Source organism: Mesoplodon densirostris, chromosome 12, assembly GCF_025265405.1.
Source record: "Mesoplodon densirostris isolate mMesDen1 chromosome 12, mMesDen1 primary haplotype, whole genome shotgun sequence".
NCBI classification, from domain to species: domain Eukaryota; kingdom Metazoa; phylum Chordata; class Mammalia; order Artiodactyla; family Ziphiidae; genus Mesoplodon; species Mesoplodon densirostris.
In genome coordinates this window covers 15,327,348-15,339,094 of record NC_082672.1, presented here as the reverse complement: position 1 = coordinate 15,339,094, position 11,747 = coordinate 15,327,348, and the positions used below count along the sequence as shown (strand labels likewise).

Below are 11,747 nucleotides of genomic sequence, written 5' to 3'. Positions count from 1 at the left end.
GCGGGCTCAGTAGTTGCAGCTCGCAGGCTCCAGAGCGCAGGCTCAGTAGTTGTGGTGCATGGGCTTAGTTGCTCCATGGCATGTGGGATCTTCCCAGACCAGGGCTCGAACCCGTGTCCCCTGCATTGGCAGGCGGATTCTTAACCACTGCACCACCAGGGAAGCCCCCAGGGTTAGTTTCCTTTTTCTCATTGACATGCTCTTCAGTCTTACTGGTGTCCTGAAAGTAATGACTTCGTTTTACCCCCAGTGTGACTGTGTGTGTGTTTGGCTCAAAGACATAAGAAATATGTTGTGCTCACAGCTACTTTGTTGCATTTTTTAAAATAACTAGAAGTCCAAAGTAGGTTTATAAGGTAGTGCTTAAAATTTATAGTTTGTAGCTGTCTGGGAAAAAATTGGATTTCTTCCAGCAGTAGTAAGAAGCATTTAACAATATTTCCAGTGCATGTGAGAGCCTGCCTACTGGTGTTCGGGTAGCAAAGGATGCTGTATTATGGACCTTCACCATCTTTCTTTCTTACAGAGTTAAACTGTGGTTTTCACTAGGGTTCCCATTGGCTGCAACTCACTTTCACAACTCTTCTGTTGTTGAATAAATGAGGGAGGTGAAGGAGATGTTATTTACTTTTGATTCTGGCTTCCTTCTACAGTTACAGTTGTGTATTTGCAAGACCAGAATGTGAAGACGAGTGGGAGAAGAAAACGAATGCTGCTGATGAGACCAATCTTACAGAACTTTGGGAACGGAAGAACAGACACATCAACTGCTCTCATTTCTAGAGAACCCCTGACAATCCTGAGGCTTCATCGGGAGCTGTAGCCAGATAACATTTCTTCCTTTCAAGACCACCCTGATATTTTCCCTTGGTACCATATAATGTTTCTGATTCAAGGTCCTTAATTCTTAGCCCGGAACTGGAGTTGGCAATGCCTAGTTCTGCTTCTCAAACTGGAGTATCATTCTTTATGTATTTATATGTATGTTTTAAGTAATTCTCCTTCTGTATCTATTGTATATTTTTTTCTTAATGTTTAAGGAAATTACAGTATAGTGCATTCCTTCTGTATCACACAATATACGATGGGGCATGCAACCACGGTGAAGTCTCAGGAAGCTGTCTGCCTCAGTTACAACCTTTGAAAACAGAGCTTCCTAGAAATAACATTCCTGATCAGAAGCTACACTTCTTGTTTTAAAATTCACTAAGGATTAGGTCCTTTCAGAGTGTTTAGTATCACTCTGAAATTGGTCACTTTCCTATTATGCACAGTGCACTAAAAATAGAAAGTGTTTTTTGGAGGGAAACATACAGAATGTTCCATTGTTACTGGGAAATTTTTCTTTCTATCCCCCAGTGGAGGTTGGAAGGAAGTTTTTTTTCAGTAGCAGATTAATTTGAAGTCTTCTCTGCTAATTGTTATACGGTTGTTATGGACAGATGAGTGTGCTTAATTTTGAGGCAAAGTAGTGAAATGTTTTTCATGTTATCAAGAAAAAAATCGACTGGTTTTGAGTCTACCTTCTATGGTGGACCACATTCACACACAGCACGAAATAAGTCAGGTTCTTTACAGATGGTATTTTGATAGATGCTGGATTGTGTCTGTGCCATATTTGTGCCCACTCTTTTAAGAACAATGTAGCATTATCATTTGGATAAATTGTGATTTGACAACTGATTTCAATAAAACATTTGCTTCACTTAGATTTGTTGGATTTATTAGATAATAGGAAGCCTGGGACATATATTTACTGCATTCTAAAAGCAGAGAAGCTAGAAGTTTCTAATGTAGTCACTACACGATGTCACCACTTTACACCAGTTTGAGTTGGGGATCAGAGGAAGTCAAAGGCAGAGAGGGATCCGCTGAAATAAACCAGGAGCTTTTTAGATTGACGGTACTGAAACAATGCTACCATCTGGTGGTGCCTTCCTGAAAAAGTCAGTTTTCTTAATATCTGTTAATGACAAATGTCTCTAGAAAGACATTTTAAGAAGGCTTAGTGGTAAAAATGCCTTACCTAACAGGTGATCTTAGAAAAAATTTTTAAAGTGTCAAAATGATTTCTGATTCACGCTAATACCTAAAGGATTCTGTCAGACAAGAGCCACACAAAGAACAGTCCCCCATCTACCAGGAAGTCCCACTTTTTCATGGGTAGCACTGGCCAGGTGTGCACACTTCTTAAATTGTACTCAAACTCAGTACTCCAGTTTGAGAACTTAAATTTCAACTGCCAATTAAATTATTTTGACATATAACATTCTAGCAAAACTAGAACAGTCTTTTAGCAGAAAGACAGTTTGCTGTCAAAACTGGAAAGTAGTTTCTCATAAACCAACAAACCTGACTACAATAAAAAATTGGCCATATTAGAAAGACCCCCTCATGGTAACAGCATATGGTTTTGTAGTTGGAAAACATTTAGTATCTTTTTGGGAGTTTTTCACACATATAATAGCCACTTGTGCTTAATTACTAAACTTTAAAATCCCCAAATTAAAAAAACACCCTCTGATCTAAAGATACTTCTTTTGCCAACTTGATACTTTAAAAAAATCCAAATGCTGGTGTCAATTTTTGAAGATCAGCTGAAATTTGGAGATGGTGGCAGTTTTTAAGGAGTTCATTACACTTCTAAATATCAACTAACTTCCTTTCTACGGCAGGAAGAAACTTCGTGCTATTTTGAACAGACTAAAGATTTGTGTAGTTTGTGGTAATCATTTTTGGGGGGTTTAAATTCCATCCTGCCACTTCATCCCATTTGTATTTGGTCTTGTCTTAATACACGTGGCCAGGTCATTCTGGCCATCACAATTGGTTTTCCAGTGGTGGTTGCTTCATGATTGTGCTCTTGATGTGCCCTGGATTACTTCCGTACAAGCTCTGGACCTATGTCCATTAAGCATCATTGTTTTACTAACAGGAGGAATGCTATTAACAGTAGCATGAAATACAATTCTGTATTATAACTGTAAAGCTGCTGTTAATTTGTGAAGTACATAATAATCAAATGCAAACTGCAGAAGTTGGAGCAAGTGCCTAAACTTTGCTATTTTTGGCATTACTATGGAGCCATGTTCAATAGAAAGCAATGCAAGACTTGTAAATTCTCGCCATTTCTTGTAATCGAAGAATATAAAATGTTCCCCCTCAGGTTCTTTTGCTAATGGTACACCCGAGTTGCCTCTCTCTGTCACACAGATACTTTTTTCTGGTATTTTCCTTTGATGGTTGGAACTACAGGTAGTGAAGGGCTGGAAATTTTAGTTTTTCAGTGTAAGCTTCAAGCTTAGCCATTTCCTTTTTAATCTGAGACAGTATTTGATTCCTAGCTCTGTTTGGGGGGCAAATTTTCATTTATCTAAATAAAATGCAACCTAATTAAATGCCATGGATTTTCTTTCTATAATTTCACCATAATTCAGTTTTGATTGCTCTTAACTGTTTTGAGATTCATCACACATTTCACTTCTACTTTTAACTACTTAATCATCCTTTGAGACACTGTCCACAAAGCTTCGTGGGAGTTTGGAATGTATCTGGGATTGTGTGAGTGCACAGAAGTCTCTATCAGTGATTCTTCACCTTTTTGGGTCAGGGCCACTTTCATTAGACTTTCATTAAACCTCTGGCTCACCTCCAACTCCTAAAATGAACACAGTTTCATGTAGTTTTTGGATAGCCACACTCGGAAAACCCAACCGGTAACCAGAACCAGAGTTAGAAACCTCTCATCCAACTGCAAGAAAGGAAATGGACACAGTCCAAGGATTCCCAGGAAGAAGTTGGCACCTGAACGTGACCAATGTCACATGACTTCATTTCTAATGTGATTCTGGAGATGAATCTGCTGGATAGCCTGGCACAATTTTTTGTGCAAATGCAAGTTTTCTCCTCACCACCAAATTCCTTACCATCTCTTACAATTAGGAAAATGACCTGGCTCTCGTTTTATAAATAAGAAAGTTGAGATATAGATCACCAGCCCTTATGTGATAGCACAGGTTTTAGCTAAGGTGACCAGGACTTGGGGGTGGCATGGTGGTGAAGATAAAGATAATCATGATTTTTTTTTTTTTTTTTTAGTGCTGTCACAGCTTAGAAATCAACCCCTTTTTTTGATATTTAAATATAACAGGCCATCTGTACAGTATCCTACACTTAGGACTGAGGTAATCTCATGACTTCTCATATTCTCCCATTTCTTGTTGACATGAAAAATTTTAATACAAGAGAAGTATTACATGTAACTTAAGAGAAGTTTTCTTATAGATAGTACTCATATTTGGAGACCAGAGGTAGAATAACATTTCATAAATGATGAAATTAGGACCCAAGGTGTTATTTTCCCACAACAGGATATTGAGTGCTAAGTCCTAGCTCTAACTCACCCCTGTGCGTTTTCTTGTTTGTTCTAATAAGCCCTAATAACTTGGTATAATTGTGAGTACAACGACAATCCTTTAAATTAGGCCAATTTAAAAACCATGTTGTGGGGCTTCCCTGGTGGCGCAGTGGTTGAGAGTCCGCCTGCCGATGCAGGGGACACGGGTTCGTGCCCCGGTCCGGGAAGATCCCACATGCCGCGGAGCAGCTGGGCCCGTGAGCCATGGCCGCTGAACCTGCGCGTCCGGAGCCTGTGCTCCGCAACGGGAGAGGCCACAACAGTGAGAGGCCCGCGTACCGCAAAAACAAAAAAAAACAAAAAAAAAACAAAAACAAAAAACAAAAACCACACTGTCCTTGATCCTACTTAACCACTGTCAGCCTCAGGAGCTCACCTGATTCCTGGAAAAGCAGGTGAGGTTGCCTCTAGGACTTGAGACCTGGATACCATTAGGGTTCTTTTTTTTTTTTTTTTTTTCCCTCGGTACGCGGGCTTCTCACTGTTGCGGCCTCTCCCGCTGTGGAACACAGGCTCCGAAGGCATAGGCTCAGCGGCCATGGCTCACGGGCCCAGCCGCTCCGCGGCACGTGGGATCTTCTCGGACCCGGGCACGAACCCGTGTCCCCTGCATCGGCAGGCGGACTCTCAACCACTGCGCCACCAGGGAAACCCGCAATTGGGGTTCTTTGTAAAGACCTTATGGAAAGGGTACTACAGTCTTGGCCAGCGGGCCATTTTAAGGAGTGGGATTTATCCTAAGATATCATTACTTTAGCAGAGAAATGATGCTATCCTGCCATTCCCAAGGCAGTGTTAGTGGTTGTGTTTCTGCCCCACTCCCCTGTAGAGTTTTTGCTTATCGCAATGGCTAGGGTATTACTGAATTTTAATGAGTTGGGACCAAACGCTTGTGATGCTGCAAGGTCCGGGACAGCCCTTCTTAAAAAGAGAGTTTCTACCTAAAATGCCAAGCATTCTAGAGAATTGCTTCTAGGGAATTAAAGACCAGAGGTTGGGAGGAGACTAGCTAACATGTTACTATAATAACCTAGCAAGAGCTGAAAATGGCCTATATTAAAGTAGCGACACTTTGGCTGGAGGGGTGTGAGAGGGTCAACAGATGTTAGGAGGTGGCCTCAGGGCAGGATACCTGATTATTTGTCATAGGAACAGCTTGGCCTGAAGAATGAAGTTTCCGGGGAATTGCCTGGTGGTCCAGTGGTTAGGACTCGGCACTTTCACTGCAGGGGCCTGGGTTCAATCCCTGGTCAGGGAACTAAGATCCTGCAAGCCACGAGGTGCAGCCAAAAAAACAGAATAAACAACCAACCCCCTGTCCCCCAACACACACATTGCCGCCCCCCAAGCAATAAAATGAAAAACTTTTTTTTTTTTTTTTTTTAATGAAGTTTCTGTGCTGCCAACCTGGATATGGAGCCATGTACCGACATGTGTAGAGGTAGGTGATGATATTCGTTTGGGTAATGTTAATTTGAGAGGCCTGTGAGATCCCCAAGGGAAAATGCAGGACCAGTAGCTGGCTATACGGGTCTTATAAACAGAAAAGTGTTCAGGACAGAGACATCAATGGCTCTTCTGTCCTCTCTACGTCCTTGGAGACACAGAGGGGGAGATAACCTACACAGATCCCTACGACATTTCCTAAAAGCTCATGCACCAACATTGGTGACTAAGAAAGGTGAGGCTGTTGCATTCACTTACCCTGTCACAGCCGTTTCCTCATTTCAGAACGCATGACAAGGTGCTTCACAAGATTTTCCTCTTGTGAAGGTGCTTGACAAAGTAAAAAGCAAAATCCACCACAGTACATTAATATTAGTAATTAGAAGAGAAGTTTTAGTAAAACCATCCATTAGAAGCAACCTGATGAGTGTTGTGTCCTTGAGTATTTTGGAAGATTCAGAGTAATGACACTGATCTTTCTAAAAATATCATAAACATCTTTTTCAGACGTGCTCTCTTTGTGTGTCGTCTGCATTTCTTATCTTTCCTCCTCTCCTTGTTGCTTTTTCAGCTTTTGTGGCCTGCTGGCACATCTCCCCAGGGAGACTGGGGTGGGGGGCATGCAACATGGGGTAGGGGACTCTGGCTGGGAGGGGGCCAAACCTGCAGTCTCTTCCCGGTCACTCCCAGGACTCCCTAGACCGTGCATTGTCCTGGCGCCCAGTTCTCTCTGGCTGGCTACCTTGTGACCTTTGTCTGCTTCTGGGCATCTAAATATAAATGGAAAGATAAAAGGACTCTTTAGTCTTTTTTCTTTTGCTAATCAAAAACAATTATAGAAATAAATTTAAATGAGGCAAGGAAGGGTTTCCTAGGCAGAGTGATGATAGCAGAAAGAGCACTGGATTGGGAGACCTGGACTCTGTAATTACCACCATTTTGTTTCCTCATCCAGATCCTTGCCTCTCTTAGAGTAAGGAGGATTGTCTAGGTGACCTCCTCAAAAACTAGTTAGGGTATTTGGTTACTATGGCTATGATCTTTTCTGTGCTCAGAGATTACAAAGGCATTTAGAATGAGAACAGGGAGGTTTAAAATAAATTCTAGGGCCTCTCAAACATGCATTTTTAAGGGCTCATGCACCAATCTGTATGTTGCACACATCTCATTAAGGAGCACTTTGCTTCAAAGAGAGAAGCATGCTAGAAATGGCACAGATCCCTTTCTGGCCCTTTGTTAGCTCCCCTGGTTACTTACTTACTTACTTATTTATTTTGGCTGTGCGGGGTCTTAGTTGCAGCATGCAGGATCTTTAGTTGTGGCATGCAGACTTCTTAGTTGCGGCATGTGAACTCTTAGTTGCGGCACGCATGCGGGATCTAGTTCCTTGACCAGGGATCGAACCTGGACACCCTGCATTGGGAGCGCGGAGTCTTACCCACTGGACCACCAGGGAAGTCCCTCCCCTGGTTATTTCAATTCTGAGAAGAAAGTAGAACCAAGAAAAGGCAGTAATACTACAACACAAATTGTATAGTGATGCTGTTGTTCTCAAAATGTTGCTTCTGGCATCATCATCTCCATCATCATCTTTTGGGAACCTGTTTAAAGTGCAAATTCTTCAGCCCCACCCTGGACCGACTGAATCAGATACTCTGCAGTCTGTTTTATCAAGCCCTCCAGAAGATTCTGATGTGCTGAAGTTTTAAGACTACTGTAGTAAAGGCAATAAAACAGGTTTAAGTTAATCGCCTCAATAGCAGAATGAATAGGTTAACAGGTGAAAAAGGTTTCCCCTTCCAGATTCCCACCCCTCTCCTGACATCCCTTCCCCCCAGTTGCTTCTAGCCCACAGAAATATTTGCACATTGGGGAATATAGCACTGAGCCACATGGGAGTTTGAATCCTGTCTGGGTGACCTCAGAAAAGTTCGTTAACTTCTTTGGGCCTCAATTTCCTTAACTGTAAACATGGGACACATGTCTGACAGTATTGTTGAGAGGAGCACACAGACACCCTATAAAGGATCTTGCTTCCCCATCAGCTCGGTGCTTTGTGACCACCTACAGGGGTGGGATAGGGAGGGTGGGAGGGAGGGAGACCCAAGAGGGAAGAGATATGGGAACATATGTATATGTATAGCTGATTCACTTTGTTATAAAGCAGAAACTAACACACCATTGTAAAGCAATTATACTCCAATAAAGATGTTAAAAAAAAAAAAAGAAAAAAAGAAAAAAAAGGATCTTGCTTCCCCAGGTTCAGCCCTTCAGTTTGTAATGCCTTCTTCACAAGGATCGATCTTCACAACAACCAGGGAATTTAGGCAGGGTAGGTTTTGAATATTTTTCAGAGAATAGCACAAGCTTGAGTCAAAAATTTAATAACTATTCTTTATGTTAAAAAATATTTTGGGAATTCCCTGGTGGTCCAGTGGTTAGGACTCTGCACTTCCACGGCCGGGGGCCAGGGTTCTATCCCTGGTGGGGGAACTAAGATCCGGCATGCCACACAAGGTGCCAAAAAAAATTTCTTTTTTGATCTGCCTGAGGAGAATGAAGCCACAATATCATTTCATCCTGATCCATTTTTTCCCACACTAAAGATTCTCAGTCTAATTTTTATTTATTTTTAATTTTTAAAAAATTTTTATTTATTTTATTTTTGGCTGCATTGTGTCTTTGGTTGCTGTGCGCGGGCTTTCTCTAGTTGTGGTGAGCGGGGGCTACTCTTCTTGAAGGTGTCTGGGCTTCTCATTGCGGTGGCTTCTCTTGTTGCGGAGCACGGGCTCTAGGCGTGGGGGCTTCAATAGTTGTGGCTTGTGGGCTCTAGAGAGCAGGCTCAAGTTGTGGTGCACAGGCTTATTTACTCCGCGGCATGTGGGATAATCCTGGACCAGGGCTAGAACCTGTGTCCCACTGCATTGGCAGGCAGATTCTTAACCACTGTGCCACCAGGGAAGCCCCTAGTCTTTCTTTTATTTAGAGAGCTATTAACAGTTTAGTGATAGTCTTCCAGTTGTGTTTTAGGAGCTAGTTCTAGAAAAGGAGTTTCATTGATCGTATCTTAATTTTTTATTTGCTTAAAGATTTCCAAGCCTAAATCTTGCTTACCCGCAAGTGATATATAGCAATAATTTGTTCTAGACCAAAATGGAGGACTAAACCAAAGCAAAAATTGTCATAAAAATGCGAAGTCAACCCGAAGAGCAAGTTAAATTACATTACAATAAACTGTACTCCCTGTACACATAATTTTGTCTTAGAATTCACTCCTAGTGAATTAGTGCAAGAGAGCTTCCCCTTGCCCACCTCAATTCCTAGCCAAATTTCAGGAGGTACCACACACATACCATCCTCCACAAGCATCCTTCTAAGTGCCTATATCTTTTTTTTTTTTTTTTTTTTTTTTTTTGCGGTACGTGGGCCTCCCACTGTTGTGGCCTCTCCAGTTGCAGAGCACAGGTTCCGGATGTGCAGGCTCAGTGGCCATGGCTCACAGGCCCAGCCGCTCCGCGGCATGTAGGATCTTCCTGGACTGGGGCACGAACCCGTGTCCCCTGCATCGGCAGGTGGACTCTCAATCACTGTGCCACCAGGGAAGCCCCTTATATCTTTTTAAACAAAGCAGTTTAGTATTTTACCTGAAACGCATGACTGAGGTCTGACATTTTGAACTTGAAATGTTTCTTTTGGATGTCTCAGCTCTTCCCCTCTCTTGCAAGGTGAAGTTACAAAAAAGAATGGCGGCTAGTTCTTATGACTTTAACAAGGAGGTTTGGGGTCCACTCTACTCTCCATTCTTCTATCATTATCCAAGCTACCTTGTTTATTTATTTTTCAGCTTTATTGAAGAATAATTGATAAATATATTTTAATGGAATGCTTTCTTCCCATTAAAGCCATATTTCCTATGGTAAAATAAAATCCTACAGTTCTTTATGAATCTATCATTTAGCAACATCTGTTGAATGAGTTGTTTATTGTTTTCCCTAAGAAAGGAAAAGTAATAGAACCAGTGGGGTTAATAAGGGCTAAAGTATGGAGGATGACAGCTCAAATTAATTCTAAAGCTTAGGTGTTCAGATTGCTCTTAATGAAACAGGAGGAAAGGGGGAAGGGCAAAACCTTTAAAAGAATGACATAGCCATAGGACATGACAAAAACTGGATAGAAGAAACTAGGTCCAAGATGGCAGAAGATTTGACTTCCAGAGGACCTTGTACCTCATTATACGCTCATTGTAATACATTAGCATATGCTAAATGACACACCCACCAACGCCATGACAGTTCTGAGGCCAACCATAAAAGGCCAAAATGTGGGCGATGGCCCATTCATGGAAATCTCCGCCCCTTCCCCCAAATAATTGGAATAATCCTCCCACTCATTAGCCTATAAAGTTACCCAGCCCATAAAAATTAATGACGTTGTATTTCAGGGCCCTCTTGCCTTCTGAGATGGCCCACACTGTCTGTGGAGTGTGTTTCTCTAAATAAATCCACTTCTTATCTGTAACTCTGTCTCTCATTGAATTCTTTCTGCGACGAGACGTCAAGAACCTCAAAATCACTGGGAAAAATACCATCAACTGAAATGTCCAAAGCTTATTTAAACTGGTACCATCAAAAACGCAGAATAGGGGCTTCCCTGGTGGCGCAGTGGTTGAGAGTCCGCCTGCCAATGCAGGGCACACGGGTTCGAGTCCTGGTCTGGGAGGATCCCACATGCCACGGAGCGGCTGGCCCCGTGAGCCACAATTACTGAGCCTGCGCGTCTGGAGCCTGTGCTCCGCAACGAGAGGCCGCGATAGTGAGAGGCCCGCGCACCGCGATGAGGAGTGACCCCCACTTGCCACAACTAGAGAAAGCCCTCACACAGAAACGAAGACCCAACACAGCCATAAATAAAAAAAAAAAAAAAAAAAAAAACGCAGAATAAATTATTAGTTTATAACCTCTTGGGATTAAATAGCTATCGAGTATCCCAGGGTAGGGTGGGCTTCCTTATCTGTACTCAGCTTTTGGTTTGGGGAGGGAACTGGCATTGTCCAGGTCTGCCACGTGGAGGAGGTGGCCGCAAGCTGCTAAGGGCCCCTGCACCCCAGCATGAGTAGGTGAACACACCTACCCTTCCATCTCCATCAGGGTGCAGGCACTCACCCCTCTCTCTTCGTCCACCAGATTCTTTGTGATTCCCATGACTTTCTGGTCTTCAGGACCCCTTGTCTGCCTGAAGGACTGTGGAGGCACACCTTGATTTTCCCTTTCAGGTATTCAGAGGAGTTAACTAGGCACAAGACTCTCATTTAAGTTGGGAGACGTGAATATACAGTAGTACCCTTATCCGAGGTTTCACTTTCTGCAGTCAACCTCCATCTGAATAAATGGAAAATTCCAGAAATAAACAATTTATAAGTTTTAAATTCCGGCCGTCTGAGTAGCAGGATGAAATCCTGTGCCGCCAACTCCATCTCTCCTGGGACGTCAATCACCCCTTTGCCTAGCGTATCCCGCCGGTTAGTCATTTAGTAGCTGTCTGGGTTATCAAATCGACTGTGAGGGTATTGCAGTGCTTGTGTTCAAGTAACTCTTATTTTACTAAAAATGGCGCCAAAACGCAAGAGTAGTGATGCTGGCAATTCAGATATTCTTTTTTTTTTTTTTTTTTTTTGCGGTACGCGGGCCTCTCACTGCTGTGGCCCCTCCTGTTGCGGAGCACAGGCTCCGGACGCGCAGGCTCAGCAGCCATGGCTCACAGGCCCAGCCGCTCCGCGGCATGTGGGATCTTCCCGGACCAGGGCACGAACCCGTGTCCCCTGCATCGGCAGGCAGACTCTCAAGCGCTGCGCCACCAAGGAAGCCCCAGATATTCTCTTACTGTG

The 11,747-nt window shown here is 42.9% G+C and overlaps 1 protein-coding gene across 1 annotated transcript in view; it reads left to right on the top strand.

Moving 5' to 3' along the window:
* AKAP12 (A-kinase anchoring protein 12) overlaps window positions 1-3,398 on the top strand; it is a 97,668-nt gene extending 94,270 nt beyond the window's left edge. The window contains exon 4 of the mRNA XM_060114475.1: window positions 654-3,398. The gene's annotated coding sequence lies outside the window, so the exon portion shown is untranslated. The remainder of the gene's footprint in view (window positions 1-653) is intronic.
* Window positions 3,399-11,747: the final 8,349 nt, after the last annotated feature.